General features: G+C 44.5%; 1 protein-coding gene and 1 non-coding gene across 6 annotated transcripts in view; one reads left to right on the top strand and one right to left on the bottom strand.

Moving 5' to 3' along the window:
• Nucleotides 1-21,344, top strand: part of TMEM241 (transmembrane protein 241) — a 115,084-nt gene that overhangs the window by 79,207 nt on the left and 14,533 nt on the right. The gene's annotated exons all lie outside the window — the stretch shown is intronic.
• On the bottom strand, nucleotides 5,860-5,967 carry LOC132024034 (U6 spliceosomal RNA). The gene has a single exon (XR_009406151.1). It is a non-coding gene; the product is annotated as a U6 spliceosomal RNA (small nuclear RNA).

Below are 21,344 nucleotides of genomic sequence, written 5' to 3'. Positions count from 1 at the left end.
TCTGTGAATTTAAGAAACATTCTAAAAAGCAAAAAATAACAGAATATTTAGCAACTTTTTATATTCCTCCCTTCAGTTTGATAAATTTGGGTGTGTGAAATATAACTTCATCTTCATAAAATCTTGGACTCCCTTCCCATTTGTGAGCCATTGGTATAAGAAAAAGTGAGTGAATTTAAGAGGAAAGCAATGAAATGTTTACATATACAAGGAAGGTGTGGTATGCTAATGGGTTTTTCTAGCAAACTTAAGTTCTTGTGTGAGAATTTTTTCTTGATCAAATAGTGTCTTGTCTCACCCTTGTTAACTTCAAGCTGGCTGGTGTTGTCAGCAACCATTGGGAAGAAGTGGTTGAGGCCAGTGTGAGTTTATGTTGAGGATGAGCCAGAAGAGGAGAGGCATTCCCAGATAGCAGTTCTGGCCCTCTAGGGTCCTTAGAATCAGTGTTTACTCCCCAATTCAAAGCTGCCTCCATAAGACTGCTTTTTTCCTTTAAGCTAATGCCATAGTTGCTGCCGCCATTTTGTCCTGAGTCAGTGGTAAACAAGCAAGCCAAGTCTTATTTAGTTTGTTCTCCTGCTGGCCCTGGGAAAGATTTTCCTATAGCTTGCCTAGGATGTGTCTCTTGAATTGGTTTGGTTTTCTGATTGACAGAGTCTCAGCATTCATGTGCAAGGGCTGGGATGAGGGCAGCCCTCGCTCAAGGCCATGCAGCGTGGGGTCGGCATCCGAGAATAACCCGTGCCTCCTTACCTGTTGCATCCTAGGTGCCTTGCTTGCCTCCCCTGGTCCCTTCCCTGACACTGTGTCATGATTTACTGCCTGCCTAAAACAGCTGTTAATTCCATGGGATATTAAGGTACACTAGATTCTTAAAAGAGTTTAGGTGGTATTGTTTTTTAAGATTTTATTTTTAAGCAATTTCTACACCTAACATGGGGCTCAGACACAACCCTGAGATTAAGAGTCACATGTTCCATGGACGGAGCCAGCCAGGTGCCCCTAAATGGAAAACTTTAAATTTTTTTTTAATTAATCTCTGCACACAATGTCAGACTTGAGCTCAGATGATACTTGATCGAGAATTGCATGTGCTACTGACCGAGCCAGCCATCTCCCTCTGGGTGGTATGAAAAGTGCCTTATATCAAAGTGCATGGTCTCTCTTTGGCTTCATTCTGGACATGATTCTACCAGTCAACATTGATTACAGAAACCTTTGGAGCCTGGGGTGGAAGAAGTACATTAGTGTATGTGTAGTATATGTATGTAGTATATACTGTATGTGTAGTGCTTGCCAAAGGCATCTTATGATCCAGAGGAGGAGGTAAGAGTGACAAGGGTAAGACTACTAGAGGACATTGCTGACAGGATGGTATGACTTCAGGAACTGGGAAAAGGGAAGCTGTGTGTAGACTGATGCAGTGGAGAGATCAAACAGGCCCTATAAGCCCATCTTGCCTGGGAGAAGGGAAGATGGAGGGATGGCCTTCTGGGTCAAGTGGCAGGGGCCCCGAGGTGGGATGTGCAGGAGGGGAACTGTGAGGAAATACATTTGACCAGAGGAGGGGAGCTGTGAGGGGAAATTGGGCCTCGAAGAGACAGATTAGGGAACCCTAAAAGCCAGGCCCCAGAGACCACTGTGAACTTCTCAATGAGAACGACTAAAGGCAAATCACATTGGAAATGAGTTCCAAGCATTTAGAAGGGAGGCGAATCAAGGTCGTGAGTGATGGCAATAAAGGTGAAAGGTCAACTTGACTGATGACTGATCGTCTGAAGCAAAATAAATTGTAATTATTTAATCTATCATCTAAGTGTTGTGTGATGTGGTTAAGGAATGAGATAACCAAGACTCAGATCTGTTAAAGCAGTGAGGGGTGTGTGACAATTGTCTGGGTCTGGGGAAGATCACAAACGGCTCCAAAGTTTGTGGCTCAGGACATGAGAAATCCATGGCATCACAGACAGAAATGGGTGGTGGGGGTGGGTTATGAAAGAGCATGGTTGGGGAGGAAAGCTGGTGAAATATGTTTTAGATATGTATGGAGAGAAAACATCTAAGTGGAGCTGTTGTGCGTTGGAAACAGGTGAAATGCAGGGGAGAACTCAGGGCTTCACGTGTCTGGTTGGGCTTCACCTAGAGCAGTGGAGTTGGCATCAGGAGCTTGAAGAAGTAGCTGAGCTCACTGAGGGAGTGAGAGAGTTTGGGTGGAGCAGAGCAAAGGCCTAGGACTTTGCTTGGGAGACACTTCAATGCCAGAGATCAATAATGTGCAGGAGAGAGAAGTGATAGCCGAGGGGAGCCCCAAAAGTTCCATGTGGGGAAGTCTCAGGAAGAGTTTAAAGGAGTAAAACAAAGCACCACCAAGAAACCAGAAAGATCCAGATTGAGAAAAGACTAGACCAAGGACATCACTAGCCTTTAGTAGAAGGGCAGGTTGGACGGGGGTGGAAGATGGATCATAAGTATCCAAGAATACACAAGACACAGGAAGGAGCTTGTGACTGGTGGTGGTCAGGGGGATGACCAGATCTAGTGAAAGTAATTTCTTTTCTGGGGAAACAAGGACTTAGGCATGCTTGAAACCAGAAAAGAACACACCATATGCAGAAATTTGGAAATGCTGAAGAACGAGGGAAGTTGGGAGAACAGGCTTCAGTGGGATATGGGAGGGGGACAGGGACTAGCTTCAGAGAAAACAGCCTTTTCCCGGAGCCTCAGTTAGAAGGGCTGTGATAGATGGGAATGAGGCTTTCCCAAGAGATGTGTGGTAGGGGATTGGAATTTCAGAGGAACAAGGGAAGACCGCTCACTGTTTGGCTTTGTCCAGCTGATCAGAAATACTATGACTCAAGTGAGTTCTGACAGTGTTGGTGTATCTAATATTTAAGACTAAATGCTGGGGCGCATGGGTGGCTCAGTGGGTTAAGCCTCTGCCTTCGGCTCAGGTCGTGATCCCAGGGTCCTGGGATTGAGCCCAAATCGGGCTTTCTGCTTGGCAGGGGGCCTGCTTCCCCCCCCCCCCCTCTCTGGCTGCCTCTCTGCCTACTTGTGTTCTCTCTCTGTGTGTCTAATAAATAAATAAAATCATTAAAAAAAAAAAAAAGACTGGGGCGCCTGGGTGGCTCAGGTTTGGTTAAGCCGCTGCCTTCGGCTCAGGTTATGATCTCAGGGTCCTGGGATCGAGTCCCACATCGGGCTCTCTGCTCAGCAGGGGGCCTGCTTCTCTTCCTCTCTCTGTGATCTCTTCCCTTCCTCTCTCCTACTGTGATCTCTCTCTGTCAAATAAATAAATAAAATCTTAAAAAAAAAAAAAAGACTAAATGCTGATGACATGTATATTCAATTGTAGGGTTATATATAATGATGATGTGCCCGGAGCCAGATCATTGATTAAACATGCCTTCTTAATAAAGCATTTACTAGTCCTTAATAGAATCCATTTGAAATCAAGTAGGAAACCACTTAGCAATCAGACCTTCCATCCTCATCGCAAAGTCTTCCCTCTCTCATGGAAGATGATGTGTAAATTCTACTGATGGTTAATTGGAATGTTTGTCCCCATTTTTATTTAGAGTTTTGAGTCAAAATCCATGCTTATACAATGGGGTTTCCTTTCCCATTGCTGCTTAGGAAGATGCTTCTTTCCCAGTTTGGGTAGGGACATGGTCCCATGTAAGTCTTGAAGCCTAGAGTGTGTAGTGGGCACAGAGTGAGGCAGGCAGACAAAGATCAAGGAAAAATATATTGCAAAGTTAGAGAATTCTAGAACTACACTCAGCGTTTTGAGATAAAAACAGAATATCTGAGGGCGCCTGGGTGGCTCAGTGGGTTAAGCCGCTGCCTTCGGCTCAGGTCATGATCTCAGGGTCCTGGGATCGAGTCCCGCATCGGGCTCTCTGCTCAGCAGAGAGCCTGCTTCCTCCTCTCTCTCTCTCTGCCTACTTGTGATTTCTCTCTGTCAAATAAATAAATAAAATCTTTAAAAAAAAAAAAAAACAAAACAAAACCAGAATATCTGAGATAATGTATATGAAGGTAGCTGGGGAGGGACAATGTGCTGTGCAAACACAGAGCATTATTACGTAGAGCGATACGAACCTGGACCAAGACTTCATTTTGATGTAGCTTTGAGGCGCAGGTCTGCTATCTTCTAGACGAGTGCTTCGTTTTCTCATCTGTAAGCACAAGTAATAATAATGTGTGCTGTACTGAGAGGACTGAATAATATTGACACAGCCCTAAAAGAGTGAGTGCCGGCCATGGGCAGGTCCTCCCTGGCAGTGTCAACTACTAGTTTAATTCTTCCCCCAACTTAACCAGTGATTTCTGGAGTCTGAGTCTGTCGTTTGTATTCTGCCGTTCTAGGTAAGTGAATTTAGCTGTGGGCAACCCACTGTAGACGCTACTGGGGATTCAGCAAGCAGGACAACAGGGTCTCTCACACATGTTTAATCAGACATTGTCTAACAAAAGAAGCAATGGATGCACCATTCACAATGTTTTTAAACCTATATAAAGAGTCATTGATTCAGAACAGTTGCTAGGCCTGTGAAAATGTGTGTTTGTTGGTTTCCATGGAGACCACCCTGCTGGCTGTTCACTGATGGCGCCTTAATTATACGGTGGGATTGCCAGGGAGCCTTCACAGCTGTCTCTGAAACAACATCTCCTTGTGTAGTAACAAGACCACCATCCTGAACTGTGTTTCCCACATCGGAGTTGCTCTTAAAAGAGGTGAGAAGACTCTGCTGGTAACTTTCGGTCTCCAGTTGATTTAGCATTGCGAAGGTCTCTTTAAGTGGGTAGGAAGTTTTCTGACTTCTGACTGCCTTTTTCTTTTTTTAAAGATTTTATTTATTTGAGAGAGTATTAGTGAGAGAGCACAAGCAGGGGGAGCAGCAGAGAGAGAGGGAGCAGCAGACTTCCCACTGAGCAGAGAGCCTGATGCAGAACTCGATTCCAGGACCCTGGGATCATGACCCGAGCCGAAGGCAGACACTTAACCAGCAGAGCCGCCCAGGTGCCCCTTGACTGCCTATCTTTCTGGCTGTTTTGCCAGATCTTGGGGGCATGGCCTAATGTCTTTCTTTCTTCGATGACATGTCGACATTTCTCTTGATCAAGATATTGAACCAAGGAGTCTTGGCTATGTCAGTTTAATAGATAAAATTAAGCCTGTTTTACATAGAGGATGATTTTATAAAAGCGTTGTCAACAGATACTGTTGGGGTTCGATGTTTAGAATTTTAAAACGTCTCTAAGACTGTTGATGAAACTCTTGCTGTTTCTGGTATAATATTTTTTTTTTTTTTTAAGAAGAAGGAGCACCTTAGTGTCTTTTAAAATGAAATCATGAAAATTTTATGTCTTCTAAATAACATAATTTTTTTTTACTCTTCACTTAAATTGTTTAGATGTGTTTGTACAGAAGTTTCAAGGCTTGCTCTGAATCCTGTCTTGAGCTTCTGAGGAGGTAACAAGTAAATACATCTTTCAGGTTCAGGAATCAAGACTTCCTAGGTTCTATGTCTGGTATGCATGTTTATACACACACACACACACACACACACAGAACAGACCATGAGAAAGTCCTGGGAGTAGAGTTACTGTGCCCATCATGTTTTGCTCTCACTAGGTCGCCTGTGCTGAACAAGATGTTAATTCTCTTCCTCCTTCTCCTTCCTACTCTGTTGCTACTGTTACTCCCCCCTACCCCAGTTTTATTGAGATGTAATTGACATATAACATTGAATTAGCTTAAGGCTCTCCGCATAATGATTTGATATTTGTATATATTGTGAAACGATCACTCTATTAAGTTCAGTTAACATCCACCACCTCACATAGTTACAGCCAAGTAAGGAGTGCCTCATGAATTTGCATGACATCCTTGTGGGGAGGGGCATGCTAATTTTCTCAGTATTGTTCTAATTTTAGTGTATATGCTGCCAAAGTAGGCACAGTTACTTCCTTGCCTTTATTATCCTCATCATTCTTGTCATCCTCACTGTCTGTTGGGCGTAGAGAGCCCATCACTGTCTTCTCCCACTTGTGCTTGGGGAAAGGGAATCGGGGGAAGTGGAGGCTCCCCCATAACCCCCCTCAGTTCCCCATTGGGATTTCTTCTCTCTCCTCAGCCTAAGACTCCCCGTCTTCCCATAACCTTGGAAAGCTTACGTGGAGGGGTCACTTTCCATGTGGCTGTTTGTATTCCTTGTGTCTTCCTCCTTCGGTGGTTATTCAGCACCGTAACGCCTCAGGAATGGTCCGATGAAAATAAACGATTAAACCCAATGAAGCTCTGCTCTAAAGTGACTTTTATGTGGAAAGAGTGTGCTCAAAAGTCTAATTATGGCTATGACCTAATTAAATCCTTTTTCTTTTCCACAGTTTAAGCCACTATGGCAATGAGAATAGCTTCTCATGGAAAATTAAAACCTAGGGGCAGCGCCTGATTTCCTTTACAGTCTCTAGCCAGGCAACAAAAACAGCTTGTGGATGTCTTTCCATGACATCACTGTCGAAGTGACAGGAACTTGAAGTGGCAAGTTCGGGAGCTGCCTTGTTATTGTTGAGCTGTATGGAAACAGCGAAGAATTTAGTTATCTGGGAATTCTTCCTTTTGTGAATAAGGTTTTCCCAGAGGGCACATGGGAGGGGAATTACAGTTGTGGATTAAAGAAAAAAAATTAAATTCCATTTCCCATTGTCAAAATAATTCATAGGGGAGGGAGTGATGCTAACGGACATTTTGCTATTTTGGATAAGTTTGTTCTTTTCTTGTTTCCAATTAAGCACTCGTAATTCTTTTCTGGGCTATTTTTAGTGCCATTGACCACCACAATGTTCTCTGCTGCAAAAATATGATAACAATGCTGGCTTTCACAACTTTTGACCTGAATGAATTTGCAGCAGTTCATTTACTAAGGAAATACCCTGAATTTCTATAAATTTCCTGGCTCCAAGGCTTATATGTCATTTAAAATAACCAAAATTAAAGTGATTTTTGCAACACAAAGGCCAGTTAGCTGGGGACATTGACAAGGCGCCTGTCGGAGGATCCACTGATGTGTGCTTAGTTCACTGGAAGATAGTAAACTCGAAAATGAGTGCCGAGCGAATGCCTCAGTATGCTGATCTTGTACACATCTTTGCAGGTTTGTGCACCCCCGTCAGACATAGAGAATGATAGAAATCTGCAGGTATTTCTGAAGTACCTCCCATCGCCCCCAGTAACATTCTTGTGGTGCACATCTGTCTTTGTTGGTTCCCTCCAGAGACTCTCTCTCTGTATCACTAAAACCAGGTTCCACAAGGTGTGGCCAAGCCCAGGGTCATCTGCAAAGAGCTCCCCCGACCCGGTCCTTGCCCAGAGCAAACCAGAGGGCAGGCGGGGGACAGAAGTGAGTGGCCTGTACCGAGGGAGAATGAGTGGCCATAATCAGAGCTGATCAAATGAAACTGATCTTGGGAAATCCCAAGGAGCAGACGTTCATTATGGGGTTGCTGAGGTTTGACACATGATGGAAAGGAATGAGCCGTGGATGTGAAAGACATTTAGTGATGTTTTGCTTACACGCAAGCAAGTGTGTCTGACTGTACGGCCAGGCCAGGCAGCTAAGTGCAAGCAGGTTGTGTGTGTTTCAACGACTCTAGAAGGGCCAGCCAGTCAGTGAAATAGGCAGCAAGGAACGGTTTTTTTCAGTCAAAGAAATCTCCTGGTACCTTATAAACACAAGGAGCGTTAGACTGTGTGTGTTCATTTTATCGTTTCTGCGCCTCTCTGAGGGGTGTTGATGGGGGGAGGTGGTGAGGGGAACAGGATCTCCCTGGTGACACCTCACGTCTGTCATCTCATCCTGTGACTTCTGGGGGTTTGGGGGCAGGCTCCTGTTGCAGCCCCCATCCACCCCTGTCTCCGAGGGAAGTTCTATCTTGTTTCTTCCCTGCCTCACCTCGGGCATTCATTATTCCCTTGTTGTGGCTTTGTGTGTTTCCTGCACGATTTTCCAGGCGCGTGCCATGTGTGGCCCAGAACGTGGTAGGTGATTGGTCAGGAGTTGATAAATAAGATACCCTCCACTTCCTCTCCCCTCCATGTCAGGAGAAGAAAAATACAGGCAAGGATCAGGCTGATTAGAAAAATCATAATAATTGGGTCTCTCCTTCCCAGCCAGCCACCTGGGTGTCAGCCTGCGAGCCCAGGGGAGGCAAGGACATCTTACTCAAGGTTATAGCCTGGACACCTGCTGGCGTGCCCAGCTCCCCATAAACAGGCCTGAGTGATGCTCAAGGGTCGATGAGTTCCCAGACACAGGTGTTGAACTGCAAAGGATTTGGTCACTGGGAAGGTGCTTCTTACCTTTTTTAGTGAAAATGAAATTAGGGGCCACTGTTTTCAGATCTCAATTCATCTTCTGTATGGTGACTACCCTATCCCCTCAAAATAAGAAACACAGTTTTACTCTTTTTTTCACAGTCTGTTCGATTTGTCTTCTTGGAGTTAGAGCGCGTTGGTTGCAAGGATCCCGTCACCGGTTGTTATCCCTGCACTGCCCTTTCTCCCGCGCAGGGGATTTTCACCTGGGAAAACAAATGCTTTTCTTCAGGTGAGAGTCAGAGTGTTCTCATGACGTTGGGCCCTGTGTTCTTACAAACCCTCACCTTACAAATCGTACTGTGAGCATCGGTGACATTACTGTCCCAAATTGCCAAGTGTTTGTGACATTCAGAGCCTCGTCTCTCTGTATGCCCTTAAAAGGTTAGGATTTGGGAGGGAAGGTGTCACCTTTCATTAGAGTAGGCTTTATTGGTTTTGTCTTTTTTTTTTTTTTTTTTTAAAGATCTTATTTATTTGAGAGAGAGAGAGAGCCAGAGCACCAGCAGGGGGAGTCGGAGAGGGAGAAGCAGACTCCCCACTGAGCAGGGAGCCTGATGTGGGGCTCAATCCCAGGACCCTGAGATCATGACCCAAGCTGAAGGCAGACGTCTCACCGACTGAGCCACCCAAACACCCCTCGGTTTTATCTTCCATGGATGGCTAGAATGCTCGAGAAATTAGAAAAGGAGTTCACTCCAGGGAACTGTGGGACTAGGTGTCGTCTTCTGTCCCCCACAGCTGAGGCTATAGTCTGTAGTACATACTTCTTCATGAAAGTATTTCCCGCCCCCCACCCGGTATTGGAGTTGAGCTACAGCTGCGTGAGCCACTGGGATCTCCTTAAGTCCTGGTGTATCTTCTGTGAGGTCAGTAATGGTTATTCTTCTTTTTCTCGACTTGTACTGGGGCGGTTGACTGTTCGCTCTACAGATTATGTAAGGCCTACCTCGGTTTCCATACTCATGCTTCTTAGGGGTTTTTTGTTTTTCCTGACAGTTTTTTTCAAGTTGCTCTGTTGGAACATGTTACATTCAGCAGAGATTTGTAGAGTGAGGAGACAGTAGAGAAGACAGACTGGTAGCCCAGCTATGGATCAGAATTCCCCTCTAGCAGTGTCACCTTGGAAAGATTATTTCACCTCCATATGTATCAGTTTTCTTCTCTGTAAAATGGGAATCATGTAGATGTTACAGGGATTGTATGAAATAATGTGTGTTGAGTATTTTACATTGGCTAGGTATAGTATTACTTGAAAAGAATGAGCTTTTCCTTCACAGATGGAGAAATGTTGGATGTGTTGTTTGCATTTTGGGTTCAGCTACACTTTCAGAGCTGCTGATATGGGTTGAGAGCCTTCGCTTCCCAGTTTGTTCCATTTTGCTACTCTAGTGTCAAGAGAGATCTAAAATGACCAGATCCAAGTGACACCCTAGGTTTCAAAGTGCTTTTTTCAATTTTTCAAAGAATTCAGAGAATCTAAGTTACCATGGAAGTTCTACACAGTTGTTGATTAAAAAATATAAAGAAGAAAGAAAAAAAGAAAAGAAAGAAAGATATCAGCCATGGCATGAAATAAAGATTGTTGACGGAGTGTTCAAGAGAGAAACGGCGGCTTTCAGCCTGGACTAGTTGGTGGTAAGGGAATGGGGCATTGAGACAGAAGTGGTATCAAATCTCATGTGGAACCACACACGCACCAGAGCTGCCAAAACTGTAGAGACTGACAATACCGAGTGTTGGCGAGGACAAAGAATAGCATTTCTGGCTTAGAAAACACTACAGCTAAACGAGGTTCCACTCCGGGCAAGTACCCGAGAGAAACGAAGGCGGATACACACGCGTACATTACCTCTCATCTCCCTGTAATCCCTGTGTTTTGTCTGTAACCACTGTCTTTTTAAGCTTCTTGAAAATTCTCACTGGAATAAGTCAGGGAATGAATAAAATCTCCCATCCCCTTTAAAAAATTTTTTTAAGTGAGAGACTAAAATTTAATCCCTGAGAAATACTTTGTAGATGATTTCTTTTTTTCTTATGGAGGGGAAAGCTCAAATCCAGAGAGGGGAACTGGCCCATCTGAGGTCCATCAGGGAGTCTGGAACCCCCAGGACCCCTAGGACACTGGTGGCCCGGCTCTCCCACAGACACGGGCATGAGAGCGGATGCTCACGAGATTGAATCGGAGGGCAGGCCCACCTCTGGCGTCTGATCACACCGTGTGCCCAGTCATCCTGGAACCAGCTGCCCACTGTCCTTAAGGGATAGAATCCATATGGGACTTTTCTCAGTACCTTGCTAGGAAAGAGGGGTTCCCACTACTGTTTTGTTTTCTGTCTCCCAGTTTTCTCTCAGCGTTAACGATGGGCTGCCACTCACCTCGTGTGGTGCTCCCCAGTTGAGACCCAGTGGCTTGGACTTTGCTCACTTGTTGGTCTTGTTCCTTGTACCTAGAAGTCCCTTCCCCAGCTTCCTCACTGGGTAGTACTTATTTGTTCAAGATTAACATGGGCATCATCTTGATGGAGAGCTTATTCTCGTAATATCCAGAATACACCTGTAATCTCAACACTTAACACGTTCCATGGAAACGACTTGCTTGGTGGCCTCTAGAAGCAGTGAGCCGGCACAGGGCGCTGTGAGGGCAGGTGCTGGCCTATCGTGTTCTCCTCTCTGGTGCCTGGTGAAATGCGAGGTGCGTGTCATTTGGCCTCTGCTTCATTCTAGCCATAGCTCAAAGCCCTTTTCCCTTTTTCTTCTAATTCGGTAAAAGCTTCTTCTGAAACAGTTAGTCATTGTTGTTGTTTTTTTTTAACTTTCACTTTTTAAAAACTCTCCAAAAGAGCAAGGAATAATGTCTTAGCTTGTGCTGCCATTACAAAATACCACAGACTGGGTGGCTGGAGCAACAGACATTTATTCCTCTCAGTTCTAGAGGCTGCAAGTCTATGGGGAAGCTGCTGGCAGGGCTGGTGTCTGGAGGGAGCTCTCTCCTTGGGTGGCAGATGGCTGCCTTCTAGCTGTTCACATGGCAGAGAGAGAAGAAGAGAGAGAGCTCTTTGGTCTCTTCTTACAAGGTCACAAAGCACATCGTGAGGACCCCCCCCCCCATGACCCCATCTAACCCCAGTTGCCTTCCAAAGGTGCCATCTCCCTGTACCATCACATTGGACATTAGGGCTTCAACATATGAACTGGGGACGGGGGTAGGGGGTGGGGGGGGTGGGAGGGGCACAGGGGTGTCCACAGCAGAAGACTCACTGACATTTTGCAGAGTGCACCGAACTGTAGAGCAAGAGCTGAAAGCCTTCATGGTTTGTGTAAATCCCTCAAGCAGAACTGAGCGGTCGGGGTGAAGCTCTCACAAGCGTGCTCAGGAGTTCTCACCCCCAGATCGTGCAGAACCCACTGTGACCAGACCTGGAGAAGGCACAGCCCGTGATGTCATGGCCTCACTTCTCCCACCTGTTATTTCTCCAGAAATTGTTGGGATTAAGGAAAGAGGCAGGTTTAAAGCAGCAAAAGGGTTTTTACCAAATGAGCACTATGTTTCCTTAAACACTGCCAGGAGGTCTGGATGTATATCTTTTGGCAAAGCTGTTCTTTTCCCTCCATTATTACTCAGGATAACAATGGCATGAATTGAACTTCTATCAAAAGGAGATGAAATGGCTAGGCTCAGGCACGTAGTAAGCTAAACACAGCCATAACTTAATAAGTCATGAGTGTGTTACTCTGCCTAACCAGTGAAGGGGACAGCCATGAATAAAAACTCATTAGATTAAGTGGTAACAGCAAAACAATGGCAACTGGACATGGTAGACATCCAGTTCTTTTTCTTTCTTCATTTGGAAGCAGGATTGACTCCTTTGAAATAAATAAGTACCCAGGTTTCTTGGAAAAAAGGGAGACCTTAAAATATTATGGATGCGTTTCTTTGTTTTTCTTCTGAAAAAAGCTTAGACCTAGAGACAATGCTCTAATATGGGAATTCGTTAAAACACCAGCGCATTAAAGGTCTTTTAAAAAGTTAAAAAAGAAAAAAAGGAGATGAAAAAAATCTTCAGGCCTTGGAGTAAATATAACTGTGGTCCTTTTATTTAAAAGCTCCTTTGAGCTGAAATTTATTTCATTTTTAAAAATAAACTGCAGAGATTATATCTATCCTTTGAGTGAATTGAAACAACTCAGAAAATTAAACACCTTAGCCACATGCCCTTCCTTTCCAGAAGCACAGAACCCTGTTTAGCTTGGGAGACTGATAGAACTTTTCAGTCAGCAGGACAAAATTTTAAAAATCACTTTGGCAGAAACCAATCATTTTTTGAAAGTAAGCCTGTCAGTAGATGAGGACATTTACTGAATACAATGGAATGGAGAAAGTTGAGAAAAAGTATCAGAATGAAGACTCTATTGGCTTTACAGCAGGCGGTCTTTGAATGGAGTTTGAGAGAAAGGTAGGGTAATCCCAAATTCCCTGTTCATCTCAACAACTGGATGTTCTAAGGATGACAACAGTATTTTGCTCTTTATACTGCTTGGCAAAGAAGCAGTACTTGGCATCTTTATAGCCTTTTTCCTTAAAAAACGTAGTATATGATAGAAAATCAGACTGGTTGGGTATTTTAGGATGAGCTGAAGTGGAATGCCCACAGAGAGAGAAAGAAAAGGAAGATGCCCTCCAGAGGTACCGGGAAACACCATATTAGTGTCCATGTCAGTATGGCTGCTGGAGAAATGTGAACACTGAAGAGAAAAATCTGACACCCAGCCACCCAGAAGCTAACACCTGCACAACTGTGCCAGGAAGTTGCAAGTCCAAGAGAAAAAATATCCAAAGGTCTTGAAGTTATAAGCAAAGGTTGGAATGTTCAGAGTTTTGATACTTAAACCCTACTACCCGCTCCTCTTCCCTTCTTGGGTGTAGACTAAGAGAATACAGGGACAAGCAATAGTAGGCAAGTGGGAAACAAAGTTGAGCTGAAAATGTCAAGAGAGTTGAAATGTTGAAAATGTTTAGAATTAAGGCTTTCTTCTCCTGCTAGGAATCATGGCTTCCTCCCCATCCTCCATTCCACCCCCAACAGGTGGAGACAGAGACTCCAGGGAACTTTACTACGTGGATTCAGGGGAAGAGAGAAACCATTTAGAGTCTAGGTTTTGTTTGTAAAGCACCAGAATCCCATTAACTAGTATAATGAGCCTTGGTAAACGTACAGCAAGATGAGGAAGTCTTTCCATCAGAGTGGATTTGGATGAGAGTGAATGGCCAGGAGGCAGATGAGTTTCCTCTCCCATGGGCAGAGGGAATCATGAGGAAGAACCTGAATGTTGCTCTCACCACCAGCTGCCTCATTAATCCCCATCAGTTGCATCATACCTGAAACTGTCTGAGAGAAAGAGAAAGAGATTATGTCTTTGAGAAAGTCCTGTTGCCCCAGGCTGGTAAAATATTTATATAGATACATATATAAAATATATTTATATATAATATAATATATATTACATATATATAATATCCATAGCCCTAGACTATGATAAAAGAAAAAAGGTAATTAAAATTATAATGTTGAGTTCATAAGATTGGCATTGATTGGGAAGATGTTCAGAACAAATCAAGTAAAGCCCCCCTTTCACCTTGTCTTACCATGACATTTAAGGAGGTTCTAGGGAAATAGTGGTTAGCCAGACCTAGTTTGAAAGCAGTAGCTTAACCTTTCTCTGGATCTCAGTTTTATAATCTATATAGTAATCTGTAATTATCTCCTATAATAAGTGGAAACCTTTTACTTCAGAGTACAGTGTGGTACGTTGTGACAGGTCAACATTCAACTGAAGCAACTAGGGGGAAAAGCAATTAAATTGCAAAAATTGTATTTTTAAAGAAATCAGAGGGGGCCTAGGTGGCTTAGTCATTTAAGCGTCTGACTCTTGATCTCAGCTCAGGTCTTGATCTCAGGGTCATGAATTTAAGTCCTGTGTTGGGTTCCATGCCAGGTGTGGAGCCTACTTAAAAAAAAGAAAGAAAAGAAAAAGAAAAAGAGCAAGGAAAAGAAAAAAAGAAAAATCAGAGACTGGTGAAAGCACTGAGAACCACATAAATAATTTCCAGAGAAGGAAGGACCCTTCCTATGTATACTGAGTAATACAAGGTCTTTTCTTTAAGGTGGTTGGGGGTGAGAGGAACTTGCTGATTTTGGGTGGGGACTAAGGATCTGGCTAGCCCAAGAAGAGCAGACAGGACACAGTGTAGCAGGATTAGTGAGGCATAAAGGGTGGAAAAGAAAAGAGAGAACAGGGTGCCTAGGTGGCCCAGTGGGTTAAGCCTCTGCCTTGGGCTCAGGTAATTATTTCAGGGATTTGGTATTGAGCCCTGCATCAGGCTGTCTGCTCAGCGGGGAGCCTGCTTCCCACTCTCTCTTTGCTTACAGCTCTTCCTACTTGTGATCTCTCTGTCAAATAAATAAATAAAATCTTTTTTTAAAAAAATGGAGAGAACAGAAGAAAGCATGAGAGACATGGAAATTGTCAAAAAATTCAAAGTATGTGTCACTGGAGTTCTAGAAGAGAGAGATCGAGCAGACACAGTATTTGAAGGGGTAATGACTGAGAAGTTTCCATAACTGCCAAAAGATACCAATCAGAGCCTCAAGAAGCTCACCGAACCCCAAACAAAAAATACAAAGAAAACCATACTTAATGCATATCCTAGTCAAACTGTTGAAAACCAGAGGTGAAGGGAAAATCTTAAAATCAACCAGAGAAAAAAACACATTACCTTAAAATAAGTGACATTTCCCCTGATACTAGGAATGCCAACAGACGATGGAATAACATCTTTAAAGTGCCAGAATTTACGGGAGAGACAAGTAATCTTAGTAGTCCTGTTCCTCTCTTCCTGTTAAAGAACTGATCATCAAGCTGTTCAAAATTACTGAGTGTATTTGGGGATTTACTGTGTGGAGTTTTCTAGACCCTTACTAAATGTATGTTCTTATTTGATCTCCAAAACTTTTCTAAAATCGCATTTATTGATTTATTTTTTAAGTAATCTCTGTGCCCAGCATGAGGCCTGCACTCAACGACCCTAAGATCAAGAGTGGCATGCTTGGGGTACCTGGGTGGCTCAGACAGTTAAGCATCTGCCTTCTGCTTGGGTCCTGATCTCGGGGTTCTGGGATCGAGCCCCAAGTTGGGGTCTCTGTTCAGCAGGGATTCTGCTTCTTCCTTCCTCCCTCTCTCAAATAAATTAAAAAAAAAAAAAAAAAAAAGGTTGCATGCTTTACCAACTGAAACACCCAGGTGCCCCATAAAATCACATTTAAAACTCATTATGGATCAAGGAGAGTAGTACATAATTTGGATAGACCATGTTCTAAAGTAAAATATAAATATTTGAAGGTAAAATAAATAAAAGAGTCTATAAGAAGGAAACCACAGGGGCACCTGGGTGGCTCAGTGGGTTAAAGCCTCTACCTTCAGCTCAGGTCAGGATCCAAGGGTCCTGGGATCGAGCCCCGCATCAGGCTCTCTGCTCAGCGGGGAGCTTGCTTCCTTCTCTCTCTGCCTGCCTCTTCCCCTACTTGTGATCTCTGTCTGTGAAATAAATAAATAAAATCTTAAAAAAAAAAAGAAAAAACAACCCATGATAAATTACATATCTGATAAGGGACTTGTGTCTAGAATATAGAAAGAACTCTTATCAATCAATAGTAAAAAGACAGATTGCTCAATTTAAAAGGAGGCAAAAGATCCCAATAGACAATTCTTCAGAGAAGACACAGAATAAGCCCCATGGAAAGATACCGAATATCAATAGCCCTCAGGGAAATGCAAATATAACCACAAGGAGATACCACTTTATACCCACTAGGATGGCTATTAAAAAAAAAATAAGATCAAGCATGTGATTGGACTCGTGATTTCAGCTCAAGTCATGATCTCATGGGTTGTGGGATCAAGCCTCACGTCAGGCTCCTCACTCAGCATGGAGTCTCCTTGAGATTCTCTCTCTCTCTTTCTGCCCCTGCCCTCTGCCCACTCGCTTGCTCACACGCACACATGCTCTCTCTCTCAAATAAATAAATAATAATAAATATTTTAAAAAATAAAAGTTGGCTACCTCCGGCCCCCCTCCCCCCAAAAAAGATCAAGCTTGCGAAGAAATGGGAATCCTCACACTCTGCTGGGGGAATGTAAGATGGTGCAATAAATGACCATTACAGTGATGATGGTGATAATGGTGATGGGGTGATGATGTCTTGGTTATCAGGTTCTGGCCTGTTCATCAGTGTTCCAGAGCGGTTCTGTGAATGGTGGCAGTTTTGTGGATACTTTTACTCAACCTAATGATATGTCAATGACCGGGGATTCAACCATACCTTCCTGTGAAATTTCTAGGGTTTTTTTTTTTTTTTTTTAAGATTTTATTTATTTATTTGACAGAGATCACAAGTAGGCAGAGAGACAGGCAAGAGAGAGGAGGAAGCAGGCTCCCTGCTGAGCAGAGAGCCCGATGCCGGGCTTGATTGCAGAACTCCAGGATCATAATGTGAGCCAAAGGCAAAGGTTTTAACCCACTGAGCCATCCAGGTACCCCAGGGGGATCTGTTTTTTAAGATTTTATTTATTGGGACGCCTGGGTGGCTCAGTTGGTTGGACGACTGCCTTCGGCTCAGGTCATGATCCTGGAGTCCCGGGATCGAGTCCCGCATCGGACTCCCAGCTCCATGCGGAGTCTGCTTCTCTCTCTGACCTTCTCCTCACTCATGCTCTCTCTCACTGTCTCTCTCTCAAGTAAATAAATAAAATAAAAAAAAAAAAAAAAAAAAAAAAAAAAGATTTTATTTATTTATTTCAGAGAGAGAGCATGCACGAGCTGGGTGAGTGGTGGAGGGAGAGAGGGAGAAGCAGACTCCCCGCTGAGCAGGGAGCCCAATGTGGAGCTCGATCCCAGGGCCCCGAGATTGTCACTTGAGCCAAAGGCAGATATTTAATGGACAGAGTCACTCAGGTGCCCAAGATATTCCAATTTGATTGATACTGGGCAGGACTTTAGTTTTTGTCTTTTGGGTGTTTTGAGAGGAGACTCTGATGTGTAACTGGGGGCATTGAGAGCTGCTGAGTCAGGTTCACGCCCAGGGTTCAGCAGAACTACCGCGGAGGGCTAGTTACTACTGGGGTGCACTGTGAGGGTCCGTATAGGTGGCAGACCAGGCTGTTAGTCCCAGCTCTTCCCTTTTGTGACTCTGTGCTTTGAGCAATGTAACCTCTAAGAGCTTCAGTTTTTTCACCTGTAAAATGGGACCAAGCACCCTCCTGTGTAGGGATGTTGGGGGAGCATATGAGCTCATACATGTAACACTACAGAGTAAACATCTGGCACATTTTTGGTCCTCTTTAAATTGTGGTCACTTTCTTCCTTTCCCTTCGCCAAACTAGATGGTCATGTCGCATCTTTCCTAATTCCGCTCTTCCTCTGTAAAATGTAGGAGTTCATTCAAAGTCACCCAGAGGTTTTCTAGGTTTAAAATTTATCCTTCCTTCATATACCCTTCATCTCCTATTGTCCCTCATCTATGTTCTCTGTCCCATGGTGCTTAGCGGAAACGTTGGTCTCCTGATACCTGCCAGAGTAAGGACTCATTGTGTCCCTGAACGAGGACATACCAAACTAGGAATAGCCACGCCCAGAATTTAGCTGGCGTTGTCTGTCACTAATAAATAACTACACTGATCATGATAAGAAATCAGAGGATTAATGGTGAGGGTTAAATTGAATGTTTTTAAATTGCCAAATAGAGTTCTCAGCCTTAGCTGTGGTTTGTGTCTGGTGGACTTGGAATAGTTCCTCGGGTCCTCAGCGATAAAGAGATAATCTGCTCTTGGTTTATAAATTTTTATTGTTTTACTCTTTACCCTAAAAAGGCCTATTAGTAACATCCATAGGTGAGTCTACAGCACAGACAGACTCCAAGACACTCTGACATATGCCTCCTGTTCTGTGGCCTGGGAAGGAGTTGCAGCCTGCTCTGCCTTGAGGATGCGGCCTGCCAAGCCCTTCCATATCCGCTGGACAGAGTAGTTCTTGAGATAGTGCTGGAGTAGGAGGGGGTAGAGCAGAGCTCCTCTTATGTGAATATGAAAGCAGTCACCTGGCTGTCTGTTCAAATGTAGATGTTGTTCCATAGGTCTGGGGTGGGGCCCCATATTCTGCAGGCTCCCAGGTGGTGTTGATGGCAGGGACATGCAAGACATCTGTTCTTCTGTCTGCCCAGCACATTCCCTCCTTCCTCCAGGGAAATGTGCCTCTTCCTTCATTCCAACCATGAAGTTCAAGGATGAACGTCCACATTCTTCCATTATTCTGGCCACTGCCCCCTCCCCCCTCTCCCCGCCCCTCCCAGCATGGTCAGTTGGTCCAAGAGATAATCAGAATCTTTCCTGACATTTTGGACTTGAAATATTTTTGAACTTGAAACATTTTTGGACTTGAAACTTGAAACTCAGAGGGAGCCAACCATGAATCCTCCCTGCGGAGGGGAGGAGGAGATGAGCCGAGAGGGTCTCTGCTGTTCTCCAGTCTGGCTTCCAACTGCCCCTAATGTATGAAAAGGGGTTTAAGAAGAAACAAGATTGTGACTTGCCAGCTTCAATGACTAGTGTGGTTCTAGAAAGTGTATCAGCCACTGACTGCATGTGGGTCTCTGTCGGTAGATACTGAACATACAAAGAGGGACAACAGACGTCCTGCTTGGGGAGATCACACATTTCCGTAGTTTGGCACTGCCTCTGGAAGAGGTGCCTGATCCACCCAGATGTGTGGCTGGGGTGGCGGGCTCAGGTTCATAAAAGTTTTCTAGGGGCGCCTGGGTGACTCAGTCAGTTAAGCGTCCGACTCTTGATCTCAGATCAGGATCTCGGGGTCCTGGGATGGAGCCCTGTGCCAGCTCCGTGCTCAGCGGGAGTCTGCCCGAGGAGTCTCTCTCCCTCTCCCTCAAACCCTGTCCCCCTCACATTTGCGCACACTATCCCGCTCTCTAAAATAAATAAATAAATATATTTTAAAGCTGTACAAGTTTTCTAGAAGTGGATTTTCACAAAGTGAGCAGGAATGGTAGGGGGAGGCCACTTGTGTGAAGTTCCAGGCAGAGGGACTTTGCTGAGCAAATGAGATGGTATAAAACCGCGTTAGAGACACTACAGCGCGTTTAAGTGAGGGACGTGGGCTGTCGCTGAAATAGCGACAGTGCAGAGTCTTTTCTCTGTGTTGTAGTCGGTCCCTTTCTTCTTCAGGCATCTGTGTCTCAACAATAACCACAAAGCAGTAACAAACAACAAGCCCAACTCTCCAACCACTCCCCCACCCCCCACCGCCAATGCACAACTGTCCGGTTCCCACCACCCACCACTCCCCTTTCTCCTTCCCTCGGACAAACAGAAAATGTGTCTTAGGATCGGAATGAATGTTTAAAAAACAAGCCTGATCTGCTTTAAATACCAAAATCTGCTTCAATAACACAGGGGTTGTGACATCCGCTGACAAAGCCAGGAAGTTCAAAGGCCCGCTGCCCGGCACGACGCACCGAGCTCTGCTGTTGTTGGCCTCCCTCAGCCCGAGGCTGGTCCTGGTGTTTGTTGTTCAGATCTGTGTGTGCGACGGAGACATTCCTCAGACCGCAGGACTCTTTCTTCTGGGGGAAAAATTTGTATTTTTAAACTTGCTTTCGGAAAGCAAGAACAACAGTCGCCAGGCAGGGCTGCTACTGAAGTCTCTTGAAGGGCAAGTTCCAAGAGGAACTCGAAGTCGATTTCTTAAGCACATTTTAGCCATTTTAACAGCTTAAAAAAAAAAAAAAAAAAGTTCACGCATTCACTAACATTTGTCACCGGAACTTTTTCATCATCTGACGCTGGAACTCCATCCCTGTTCACACCGACTCCCACTCCCAATTCCCCACAATCCCTGGAAACTTCCATTCTACTTTCTGTCTCTATGAACGTGATGACTCTAGGTACCTGATGAAAGTAGAATCCTACACTATTTGTCTTTCTGTATCTGGTTTATTTCACCCACTGTCATGTCTTTCAGGTCCATCTGTGTTGCAGCATGGGTCCGATTTGCCTTCTTTGCAAAGGCTGAGTAATTGTGTATGCAACACATTTTGCTTCTCCATTCATCCATTGATGGATACTTGGGTTGCTTCCAGATTTGGGCTAATGTGAATAATGCTGCTATGAACACGGGTTTGCAAATATCTGTTTGAATCCCTGCTTTTGGTGGATTTTTCCAAAACCCAGAAGAAGCCATATGGACGGGTGCTTGGCCGGCTCAGTCAATAGAACATGTGACTCTTGATCTCAGGGTTTTAAGTTCAAGCCCCACGTTGGGTGTAGCAATTACTTGAAAGACAAAGTCTTAAAAAAAAAAGCTTCATGGAGCTGGTGGGGGCCCTTTCTTGAGTTTCTGGCTGTGAGGGAAGGCTGACCTGGGAGACAAAGTTTGGTTCTATTCCTCACTGCTGAGGGTCCCAGGCCCCTGGAGCCTCCATCGATAGGTCACAGTTTCCCCCAGCTGTGATCTTGGAGAGTCCCTTCTACTTCTCAGGTCCTGCCCCTAAGTGACCACGTGTAGGACACTTGGCACCCAGCCATGACCCCTTAGCTACTCCTGGCTTCTGTTTGTTCCACGGTAGAACTAGAAGTGGATTGGACCCTTGACATGAACAGGTGTTATCATTCCGAATTTTGAGTATTCTTCCTCTTTGATGAGGCATGAATTTGAACCTCACACCTGGTGAGGTTGGAGTACAAGTCACTTAGTGGGCAAGTCGGGCTAGCCCCCTGCCCAGAGTCTACCTCTCCGTCAGGCACCATTGGCTGCTACTCATCCCATCTTCAGCAGTGACTTTTTTTTTTTTTTTTTAGATTTTATTTATTTATTTGACAGAGAGAGATCACA

This window comes from Mustela nigripes, chromosome 8 (assembly GCF_022355385.1).
Source record: "Mustela nigripes isolate SB6536 chromosome 8, MUSNIG.SB6536, whole genome shotgun sequence".
Taxonomy (NCBI): domain Eukaryota; kingdom Metazoa; phylum Chordata; class Mammalia; order Carnivora; family Mustelidae; genus Mustela; species Mustela nigripes.
The sequence above is the reverse complement of the archived record's forward strand: the minus strand, read 5'-3'. Positions and strand labels throughout refer to the sequence as shown.